Below are 12,484 nucleotides of genomic sequence, written 5' to 3' on the forward strand. Positions count from 1 at the left end.
TTACCTGAACGGTCTAGTGATTTTCCCTCTGTTTTTCAATTTGAGCCTGAATTTTGCAGTAAAGGGCTAATGATCTGAGTCACAGCTAGTCCCAGGTCTTGTTTTTGCTGACTGTAGAGAGCTTCCCCATCACGGGCTGCAAAGAATATAATCAGTTTGATTTAGATATTGACCATCTGGTGATGTCCATGCATAGAGTCATCTCTTGTGTTGTTACCAGAGGGTGACCAGTGTGTTGTCTTGGCAAAACTCTGTTAGCCTTTGCCCTGCTTCATTTTGTACTCCAAGGCCAAACTTGCCTGTTATTCCAGGTTTCTCTTGACTTCCTCGGAGAAGGCAATGGCACCCTACTCCAGTACTCTTGCCTGGAAAATCCCATGGGCGGAGTAGCCTGGTAGGATGCAGTCCATGGGGTTTCGAAGAGTCGGACACGACTGAGCAACTTCACTTTCACTTTTCACTTTCATGCATTGGAGAAGGAAATGGCAACCCACTCCAGTGTTCTTGCCTAGAGAATCCCAGGGACGGGGGAGCCTGGTGGGCTGCCATCTATGGGGTTGCACAGAATCGGACACGACTAAAGCGACTTAGCAGCAGCTTGACTTCCTACTTTTGCATATATTGCATATACATACAATAGTATATTCTCCTTAAAAAGAAAGGAAACGCTGCAATATATTACAACATTGATAACTCTTGAGGATATAATGTTAAATGAAATAAGCCAACCACAAAAGCTAAATACTGTATGATTCCACTTATATGAGGTATTTAATGAAATCGTAAAGACAGAAAGTATAACACTCGTTGCCAGGGGCTGAAGGCAGTGAAGACCAAGTTATTGTTTGATACGCATTGTTTCAGATGTACAAGAAAAGAATTAAGAGGATGGACGGTGGTGATGGCTGCAAAAAAGTGAATGTATTTACTATCACTGAATTTTATGCTTCAAAATGGTTAAGATGATAAATTTTATGTTTTGTGTAATTTAACAGTTTTAAAAATAATTAATTTACACCAATAAGGTGTATTGTTGATTTTAAAAACTGAAAATGTCTCTCTCTCATGAATCAATTGAATTTGAATTTTTGATGCTTGCAGTTCTCAGAAGGTAAACTCCTTCTGCTACCATTACTAATCTTGTAACATGTCCAACATGTCCAATATTGAGTGTCCATGTCATGTATGCAAACAACTCATTTGCATATACAAATAGATGCATAAAAGGGGTAATTGCTAATCTAAATACCCATTGCATGTGAAAATATGTCATTTACATATGCAGCTTAAATATCTTTTTGTAATCCTGATGCTGCTAATATGTGAGTATTTGTTCCTGTGTTGAAGTTTGCTCATGTGTGTGTGTGTGTTTTTTTTTTGCTCTTCTCTAACAGACTTCTCTATGATTAATATAGTATTATTCTCTTGTACTTTTGTTAACTCACTCTATTTTCTATTATTTCATTGATGAGTTCAATGTCATCAATGTACCTTGTGTTATAATCATATTAGTGCAGAATGAAGACATCTGAATCACAGCCCAAATCCTGTTAATGAATCTGTACATGGTCTTCCTTCTTAAAATTCATGTTTTCCCCTCTGGAATTAAATGTTGCCTACTAACTGCGGAAAATATTCTTACTGGATGAACATAATTTAATGAATTTCACCTCTCACCTCTGCAGTTGCTCTCTTTGGATGCCTTTGTTCTGCTAATCTTCCAGAAGAAGAACGTGAATCCTCTAGCATTGCCACGGCTCCACTTACACACTCTTCCCTCAGGCCCCAAACAAGACAATTTTCATTAAACCCATTATTTTCTACCACAATTTCATTCATGTATGCAACAAATACTTTTTGAGTGCACACTCCATAACATTCTTCTAGGTGCTTTTAATACATCTGTGAACAAAACAAAGATGCCTGCTACCTTCTAGTGGAGAAGACAGTAGACAATAAACATTTAAATAATTGTGTAGTATACTAGAAAGTATTGAGTGCTTAGGAAAAAATAAAAAGTGAAGCAGGTTGAGTAGGGTTAGCAGAATGAAGGTTGAAGGAGAGAGGTAGATAACATAAGAAATGAACAGGGAAAGCAAATTTTGAAGATGATAATTAAGGAAAATTGAAGAAATTTAGACAAGAGGATATATAAGGGAAAGCATTCTGAGGAAGACCCAACATTGGGGAAAGTGCCCAACATGAAGCCCGTATGACAGATAGAGAACGAATACACAGAAGAGTAATAGGATGTGTTTTTTAAGAGGTGAACTACTCTGTCCTTCCTTTGCTTGGTCTTGGTCACAAAAGTCTTTGAAAGACATGCATCATTATGCTTACTATGCCCCATTCTTTTCCTTCTCACCTGTAATTGTTTCACCCAAGCCTCCTTCTCAATTACCCCACAGAAACTGCTTCTGCCAAGTTAAGCTATGACCTCTACACTGATAAAGCCAAAGGTTAGTTCTAACTCAGTTCTCATCTAACATGAATGACCAGCTTCATTTGACAGTTGCTTTTTCCTTCCTCCTTCAGTCCCTTTCCTCATTCAGTGTGTTTCCTCCTACTTAACTGGACTCTCCTTCTCATCACCTTTGCTGTAATATTGCTTTAAAATTTAAAATGGAATTTTGGTGAGAAGCAGATCAGTGGGTCTAGGGGTGGGAACTGATAGGAAAGGGACACAAGTCAGTCTTTGGGTGTGATGAAAATGTTTTATATCTTGCTTATAGTGGTGATTTATGTTTATATATTTGTAACAAGTCATCAAAATGCATGCCCTGAAGTGGGAGCACTTTACTGCATTGACATTCTGTCTGTAAGGACCATTATTAAAAAAAAAAAAAAAAAGTCGTGTCATTATTAAACCTTGGAAAGAGATCCACGTTTGTAGAGAATCATCAATTATTGAGAAATACACCTTGCAAAGCATCAGAGAAAAGAAAATTTTAGCATACAGAGTGCTTGGTTTCATATATTATGTATTGGTTTTATATATATATATATATATATATATATATATACACACACATATATTTGGCCATATGTATATTACTCATATATCTAGAATAGAAAAGATCCTACTAATTCATACATGTTTAAGTATTAAACATTATTAGTTTTCAATGAAATTATACAAACTAGAACCTCAGTTATACACACCTAATGGAATGGCTAAATTTTTTAAAGAGAAAACTAGATAATATCAAGTGTTGGCAAGAATATGGAGAATGGGGCCTCTCATACATTATTGGTGGGAATATAAATAATTGTTTGCCAGTGTTCAGGATATGGGTTACTTTGGGGGGGATAACAGCTGAACCATAGTATTAATTTACTTGTTATTTTCATTGTTCACATTAGAGATGTTCACTTTGTGAAATTCACCAAGCTGGATAGTTGCAATTTGTATGGTTCTCTGTATGTAATATTTCAATAAAAATTTATGGCAGATTACAGGTTAACAAAAAATGCCCCGATACATATCATTAAACTACCTTCTGAAAAGAAAAAAAAATGAGTTGCAACTAGCAATATATAATCTTATATCAGTGTACAGGGTATTATTATTTTTAAAAGTTACTAATTATAAATGGAATAATAATATTTTAAATTGCATTTGTGATTATTAAAAAGGTTAAAAAGGATTTTGTATATTGTTTTCTACTAAGGATTATATGCAACATTATGTTCCCTGGTAAATGTGATGGTTTCCTACATAAATTCTTATTTTTTGGTAGCTTTAAAATATCATTATTTCATATGAACTAGCCAAATTCATTACCCATGATGTTCACGTACATATATTTGTTTCTGATGGAAATAATTAGTCTTCAATTGCTGTATTTAAGTGTCTGCAGATTGTTTCTTTGGCTCAGACTGACACAATTTGTTTGCAATTACTTCCAGCATTTTGCACACGACCACAAGAAAACGATTAAGGTATCTTTCAAAAGTTGTTTGCCTATATTTTTCTGACACCTTAAATGTGATTAGATAAGAGAGTTAGGTTTTGAGTGTAATAGCCTAAAATGCATGAGATATCTTGCTGCTATGAGGGTCTTTATTAAACAAATGTTCACCATCCTTTCATTTGCACAGTGCTTCAGGTTTTGCTTTTTTTTTTTTTTTTAATTAACGCAATTTAAGTTGAAAAGAGAAAAAATAAAAGCTATGTATTTTGCTTAGAAACTGAGAACATTCCTCTTGAAATGGATATTTGTGTTTCCTTGATCTGCAAGAGGTGAGAGACAAAAGCCATTGTTTTAGTACATCCTTTATTTTGTTTAGCAAGATTTAAACCTCTCAGATCATAAAAATTAGAGAATCGATCAATTTTTGTCATGCACAGTTTAATTTTTTTAACACATCATTTTTTAAAATGGTTAGTTTAAATGGAAACATGAATAGAAAACTAAACTAAATTAACAATGTGTGAGAGAGATACATACACAGGTTAATATAAAACTATTCAGAACATTCTCCTTTAAAGACTATAATTTTTTCAGATATATTAGAGAAAAACAACCATATTAATTAACCATAAACAATATCATTTCCTTTACTATCCTTAGCAATTTTCGGAGATTACAATCTAACCTATTTGATACATAATAGGATAGCATGAATTTTGAAGATGTTTTTATTGAAATAATTTCTGTGGCAGTTTAGAGTCTCATAATTTTACTAGATAAGGGTAACTATAGGGACACTGAATTTCAGGTATGTACACTTTTGTTACTAATTTAGCTCTGACTGTTAAAATGTAGTAAGTATTAGGAACTACTACAACTAGAAACATAGGTCTATAATTAATGCTCAGTATACTATTTGTCCTTTCCTCAACTGAAATACTGCCCAAATGTCCTTTGCCCAACTGAAGTACTGGAATCACTTTATATGCTACAGATCAGAAAGGGTCATAATCCCTCCTGTGCATCTCAGTAGCCATATCATTTCCAAAGACATGCTTTTAAAAATACTTTCTTTGTTCAAGAAGGAGGGGACATATGTATTCTTATGGACGATTCACATTTTTGTATGGCAGAAACTAAGACAATTTGAAAAAATCATCCTCCAATGAAAAATTAAAAAAAAAAAAAACTTTCCTCACCTGTAAGATTGACACTGTTGAATGACAAAAATAAAACAATTAATTTACCAGTCTGTCTTTTATTCAAGGGAAAACAATCTATGGATTGGGGAGGACAGTACCTCACAACAGTGAAACACTATGCCCAGGAATTTGGGCAAGAGTAAGTTTATTTACAGATAGAAGAGGCAATGCAGGAACAAGTTTCAATTAACTAGACTAGGCATTTCCTGTAAGGTTAGGAGGTCCTATTTTTTTCATGAGGTCAACTGGCTAAAGCTGTGGGCTGTGATTGGTGTTGGGTTCCTGGGGTGCTTCCCGTAAGTGCAGGCTGCCACTGGGGCAGCTTCTCTTTTGTGGGTCCCAATATACAAATTAACTTTATTAGAGAGAAATCAGAACTATATTCTCTGTGTAATCTGCAGACCCTTAAATCTCATTGTTGTCTAGGGCTGTAATCTTTCCTGTTTGGAGCCTTGACTGGTGACAGTTCAGGTAGCTGTCACCATGAGAATACTCTTTTGGCAGCTCTGCCTGGGCTCCTTCCATGTTTATGTGAAAGATCAGTGCCCCTTCATTCATGGGCAACTCCATGTTTAAGTGGACTAAAAAGGGTGGGAAGCTATGGTCTGAACTACCTGGTTAAGTCTTGACTGTGCACATGAGTGCTGAATCACTCAGTCATGTTCAACTCTTTGTAGCCCCATGGAGTGTAGCCCACCAGGTTCCTCTCTCCATGGGATTCTCCAGGCAAGAATACTGGAGTGGGTTGCCATTTCCTGCTCCAGGTGATCTTCCTGACTCAGGGATTGAACCCATGTCTCCTGCATTGGCAGGTGGATTTTTTACCACTGAGCCACCAGGGAAGCCCTTTAAGTCCTGACTGGCCACAACCAAACCTGGCTTCACACTGGGCTTCATGTTGGACCTTTCATCCTACAGTACAGTCAGAAGTGGGAGTTACCAAGAAATATTGGTGATTCAAAATTTGCTTCCCTTGGCCAATCCCTACTTCCTTGGCTAGGAATAAGTATAAATGTTGCTGTGACCAGGAACCTCTCCTTAACTCTTAAAGATATTGCAGAATCTACTGCTGAAGCCAAAGCTTCCCATGAAAACCCCTAGACTCTCTGACCTAAGATCTTTGATAATAAGATGGCTGTTGATTCTTTCAGCTGAGCAAGGAGGTATCTGTGCTGTGGCCAACATTACTTGCTGCATTTGGATTAATACTTATAGGAAAGCAGTGACTCAGCTACCTAAGATCACGGATCATTTGGCCTAAGAAAATAACTCCTTCAACAGGATCTATTTCAGTTGGTTTCAGTCCTGAGGACCATGGCTTCAGATCACTCTCCCAATGATTGGTATTATCCTGTGTACAGTCATTCTAATAGTCTCCTTAGTGTACTATGCTCTTTCAAAAGCTTTAAACTCATATCTGGAGCAGCTGGCAACCAGGCAAACAACCTTCCTTCATCTAGAACACCAAAAATGGAATTAAAAAAATGGTCAACTGAGAGACCTCAATATCTTAGCCTACAAATTTCAAAGACCCAACCCCACTCCAACATCAACAAAAAGTAGAAGCTCAGACAGGCACTAATACCTGAAACTTTGGTTTGTACTCTTAGTACAACTGAGAGTTTGATCAAAAGGGGGTACTGATAAATTAATTCATAAATCAGCACCCAAAAATGGAGACCACCCAGTGGCCTGGCCCATATCAAATATCTAAACCAAAGTCAGCCTGTACTTATGAGAAACACCTCACAAGGAAACCTAACACATACACCAGTCATAATCCTGCCACTCAATTTTAGCCAGATCACCTCCTCTTAGAAAACAGGACCTGCTGGCCTTAAAAGAAATGCTGGACCTTCTAGCCAATCATGTATAGTTTCTGTTGCCTTCTGCAAGATTCTAAAAAATTCACTCTTGCACAAATTTCCTTGGGAAGAATGTTCTACTGCTTTGGGGGCAAGATACACCCCCCCGCCCCACACATACACACAATTCATGAATTGTTTTCCCTTAAATAAAGTGTATTAAACTTATTGCATTACTAAATTGTTTTGGTTTTGTCATTTGACAACGTAATAGCAAAAGCCTTAGACAACTGTCATGAGAATAGAATTGCTTAATTAGTATAAAGTGTTACTGCTCTTCCTGGCAAAACTTAGCCACGGGTGCTAAATAATTCATATCATTAATCTATTATACAATATTACTTAGATATTATAAGCTATATATTTTTACTTTAATAACTTCTATCTATATACTTATGTAGATTGCATTTATCTAACATATCTATAAAATAAATATAAATTTGTATCTTTTCTATATAAGTTACCTTGCCATTAAGGTTTTTTCTTCTAATTCAGAATTTAATTAGTGTTAAGTATGACTCTTTTGAAATATCTATGAAAAGAATTACTTTTGCAAGATATATTTTAATTACATTTTCTAGAGAAATTTATTTTACTGTTATGAAAAAATAATTTTGACAGTTGCCAAAAAAAGGCAGGCCCTCTTGGTTACTTTAGAGAGCCTTAATTCATTTTATCTCATATTCATCTGACAGTTCTAGTTAATATTTCGCTTTCTCTCTGCTCTTCACAACTTTTGATCATGAAAACAATCAGGATTCCTTGTCACAACTTAACACACACTTCCCTTTGAGATTCATCTTATTGTCCACACATGACTTCTTAAAAATTGAACTTCTGTGTGAATTTGACCTAAACATTTTTTAAACTATCTTTCAGTTCAGTTCAGTTCAGTCACTCAGTCATGTCCGACTCTTTGCGACCCCATGAATTGCAGCACGCCAGGCCTCCCTGCCCATTACCAACTCCCGGAGTTCACTCAGACTCACATCCATCGAGTCAGTGATGCCATCCAGCCATCTCATCCTCTGTCGTCCCTTTCTCCTCCTGCCCCCAATCCCTCCCAGCATCAGAGTCTTTCCCAATGAGTCAACTCTTCGCATGGGGTGGCCAAAGTACCGGAGTTTCAGCTTTAGCATCATTCCTTCCAAAGAAATCCCAGGGCTGATCTCCTTCAGAATGGACTGGTTGGATCTCCTTGCAGTTCAAGGGACTCTCAAGAGTCTTCTCCAACACCACAGTTCAAAAGCATGAATTCTTCGGTGCTCAGCTTTCTTCACAGTCCAACTCTCACATCCATACATGACCACTGGAAAAACCATAGCCTTGACTAGACGGACGTTTATCTTTAGGTAGACATATTAAAATGTGCAAACTTTGGTAATTTAACTATAAACCCTGCTTATGTACTAGCTCAGAGAGACCTTCTAGAGTTTTCATCTTGATAGCATTAAATTGTTCTACTTAAATTATTGCACTGGTTTAGAAATAATTTGGTAATACTCAGCTCTTAGTATCCCATAATGCAAAATTTTCTTATTTTTTTCACTCAGTTGATATTAATAAACAGCTTTTATCAGGGAAACCCAATGTGAATCCATAAAAAATACCTACATTGAGATGTAGTATGAAGAGTAGGCCACTTTAAATTATCTGTATCATCAAAGAGTCAAAGCAATTTCTGTCTTAAACAGACTTTACAGAAATATATTCATTGCAATTTCAAAAGAAAAAAAAATGTAAAAAAGTAAAAAAATTTAAGAAGCTTAGTAAACATAATTCAGCGACCACATTTAAATATGTATGTGAATACTTACATCTACTAGAATTATTTATTTTGTATTCCCAATATAAAGTTTTATGTTTTAACTTTTGTTTACATATAAACTTTAATTCTTACATGTTTGATTATTCATTTGCTATTGAGTTGTTTAATATATGAGTAAAAGTAAAGTTGTTCAACAATAGACAGTTATTTTTTTTTCATGAATTAAACAGCAACCAAAAAGAGATTAGTAAATTCAGATGTAATAGATAAGACTAAGAAATAATAGTATTAAAAATGACCACAAAGTACACATTCGAGACAGTTTATTTGCTGTTTGATTTTAGAGTTGTCTTGAACTGTGGCTTTAAACTTGTTTTTTGATTTTGACTGAAAATAAGAAAAATGTGTGACATGTTCACACATATTGAACCAAAAGCTTATCAACCAATACTAATACAATCTAAGGTGAGGTTATTTTGTAAACAATGAGAATGATTTCTTTTTAGAGTAAATTTGACTAGGAAGGGAAATAAATTGAAATATGATATAAAAAGTGGGGTTCTTTTTTGTACCTTTCTCCCCTCCTTTATTTTTCCCCTCCCTCCCTCCTTTTCTCCTTTCCTTCCTTCCTTTCAGCAAATTATCATTTTACTTACTCTCATCTCTTAAAGTCATCTTTATTTCTGCACTATGAAAATTGATACTGGTCCTTGATTTCTTTTTTTTTTTTTTTTACTTTGCCAGCTGGTATGGTGTTAACTTTAGTCAGTACAGGGCATGCTAGAATTTCAGGAAGAGAAATTGTGGTTCTGGTACGCTCACCTGGCAGACTCTTGAAGCTGTGAACTCGTTCTCCAGCATCTTGCTCCCGCAGATATGTGACCACCCCTGTGCTCAGTTCCTTCAGCTTTCTCTAGCACTAAGTGCCTGCCCAACTCATGGTTTCTCCATCTTCTAGACCCTGGAGCACACACCACACAGAAGTACCCAGTGACCACGGCTTCCGCTGGCTCTTGCTTGTGTGCTTTCTGACCAGGGTGCCACAGATTAGACACTTCCACTGTACCCTAGAGGTCAGATTTCTGGAATATTCCAGAGAGCACTTTAATTGAAACTTCTGCCAGTGTGGTACCATTATAAGGAAACTTAATAAGTATAATATTAATATAAATCAGCACATTGGTAGCATCGTTTTGAAGTTTCTAATTTTGATGAGACTGCAATAAAATTCTCAAACTTTTCTTAGAGCACTGGTATGCAAACACACACACACAGCATAAAAACATTTCTTATAGACACCATATCAAGATGTACTCAGTCCAGTGGGTAGTCTCATATAGATAACTGGATGACATTTGTACATATCTATTCTGTTGACATAATAGAAGTTGATACATATAATTTAGATTTAAACTTTATTTATTTATTTTTTTTGGAGAGATTATATCCAAATGCAATACTTTAATTTCCCTTTTTTACTGAAGTATAATTAATTTACAATGTGTTAGTTTCAAGTGTACTGTAGAGTGATTCAGGTATAAATATATATGTGTGTGTGTATATATATATATATATATATATATTCTTTTCAGATTCGTTACCATAAGTTATTTCAAGATATTGTGTGTAGTTACTTGTGCTATACAGTAGGTCTTCTTGTTTACCTACTTTATATATAGTATTGTGTGTATGCTGTTCCTAAACTCCTAATTTATGTCTCCACACGCCTCTGCCCCTGTTATTCCCTTTGGTAAGCATAAGTTTGTTTTCTATGTCTGTGAGTCTATTTCTGTCCTGTAAATAAGTCCATTTGTATAATTTTTTTAGACTACACATATAAGTGATATCATATGATATTGGTTTTCTCTGACATTTCATTTAGATGATAGTCTCTGGGTCCATTCATATTGCTGCAAATGGCATTATTTCATTTTTTTATGGCTAAATAATATTTCATTGTTTATATCTTCACCTCTGCTTTATTCATTCATCTGTCAAAGGAAATTTAGGTTGTTTCCATGTCTTGGCTATTGTAAATATTATTTCTATGAATATTGTGGTGCATGTATCTTTTTAAATTCTGATTTTCTCCAGATAATATGTCCAGGAATGGGACTGTAGATTCATATTGTGACTCTGTTTTTAATTTGTTAAAGAACTTCAAAATTGTTCTCCGTAGTGGCTGCACCAAATTACATTCCCACCAAAATTATAGGTGTATTTTTCTCCATATCCTCTCCAGCATTTATTTGTTGTAGATTTTTTATGATAGCCATTCTGAGTGGTGTGAAATGATACCTCACTTTAGTTTTGATTTGCATATCTCTAAAATTGATTGATTTTGAACCTCTTCTCAAGTGTCTTTGGACATCTGTGCATCTTCTTTGGGAAAATGTCTACTTAGGTTTTCTGCCCTGTTTTTATCAGGATTTTTCAAAATATTAAACTATATGAACTGTTTGTAAATTTTGGAAATCAGTCTAATGTCTATCACATTGTTTGCAAATTTTTTCTCTTAGTCTATAGGTTTGTTTGTTTGTTTAATTTTGTTTGTGGTTTCTTTTGCTGTACAAAAGCTGTTAACTTTATTAGGTCACATCTGTTTATTTTTGTTTTTATTTACATTACTCTCTGACATGGACCTAAAAAGATATTGTTTCCATTTTTGACAAAATTGTATCCTGCCTATGTTTTCCTCTAAGAGTTACATGGTACCTGATCTTTCATTTAAGCCTATAATTCATTTTGAATTTATTTTTGTATGTGGTGTTAGAAAATGTTTTAAATTCATCTTTTTATATGTAGCTGTCCAGTTTTCCCAGCAACACTTATGAAGAGTCTGTCTTTTATCCATTGTAAGTCTTGCCTCCTTTGTTGTAGATTAATTGACCACAGGAGTACAGGTTTATTTCTAGATTTTCCATCCTGTTCCCTTGGACTATATTTCTATCATTGTGCCAGTATCAAACTGTTTTCATTACTGTAGCTTTGTAGCGTAGTCTGAAATTAGGATGCATGATTCTTCAAGCTCCATTCTTCTTTATCAAGATTAATTTGGCTATGCAGGGTCTTTTGTGCTTCCATATAAATTAAAAAAAAATTTGTTCTAGTTCTTTGAAAAATTAGATTGGTAATTAATAGGAATTGCATTGAATCTGCCTTGGTATTATAGTCATTTTAGCAATAATAACAGTATTGATTCTTCCATTCCAAGAATGCAGTATATCTTTTCTTTACAATTGAAATATAGTTGATTTACAGTATCCATTAGTTTCTGGCATTTCAGGCATACAACACAGTGTTTTAGTTTCAAAGAATACATACACTCTTTCTCTTATAGGTCATTATAAAATACTGAGTATAATTCCCTGAGCTATTTAGTAAGTCCTTGTTGGCTTTCTATTTTATATATAGCAGTGTATATATGTTAATCCCAACCCCTAAATGTATCCCTCCTCCATTCCTCTTTCCCCTTTGGTAACCATGCATCATTTCTTTTCTATGTCTATGAATTTCTGTTTTGGAAATAAATTTATTTTTTTTTTAATTCTGCATATAAGTAATATCATATAATACTTGTCTTTTCTAGCTTACTTAGTATGGTAATCTCTTGGTGCATTCATGCTGTTGCAAATGGTATTACTTCATTTTTCTCATGGCTGGATAATATATATTGTGTATATCACAGCTTCTTTATCCATTCATCTATTGATGGAAATCTAGGTGGCTTCAAGA

This window comes from Bos mutus, chromosome 16 (assembly GCF_027580195.1).
Source record: "Bos mutus isolate GX-2022 chromosome 16, NWIPB_WYAK_1.1, whole genome shotgun sequence".
NCBI lineage: Eukaryota > Metazoa > Chordata > Mammalia > Artiodactyla > Bovidae > Bos > Bos mutus.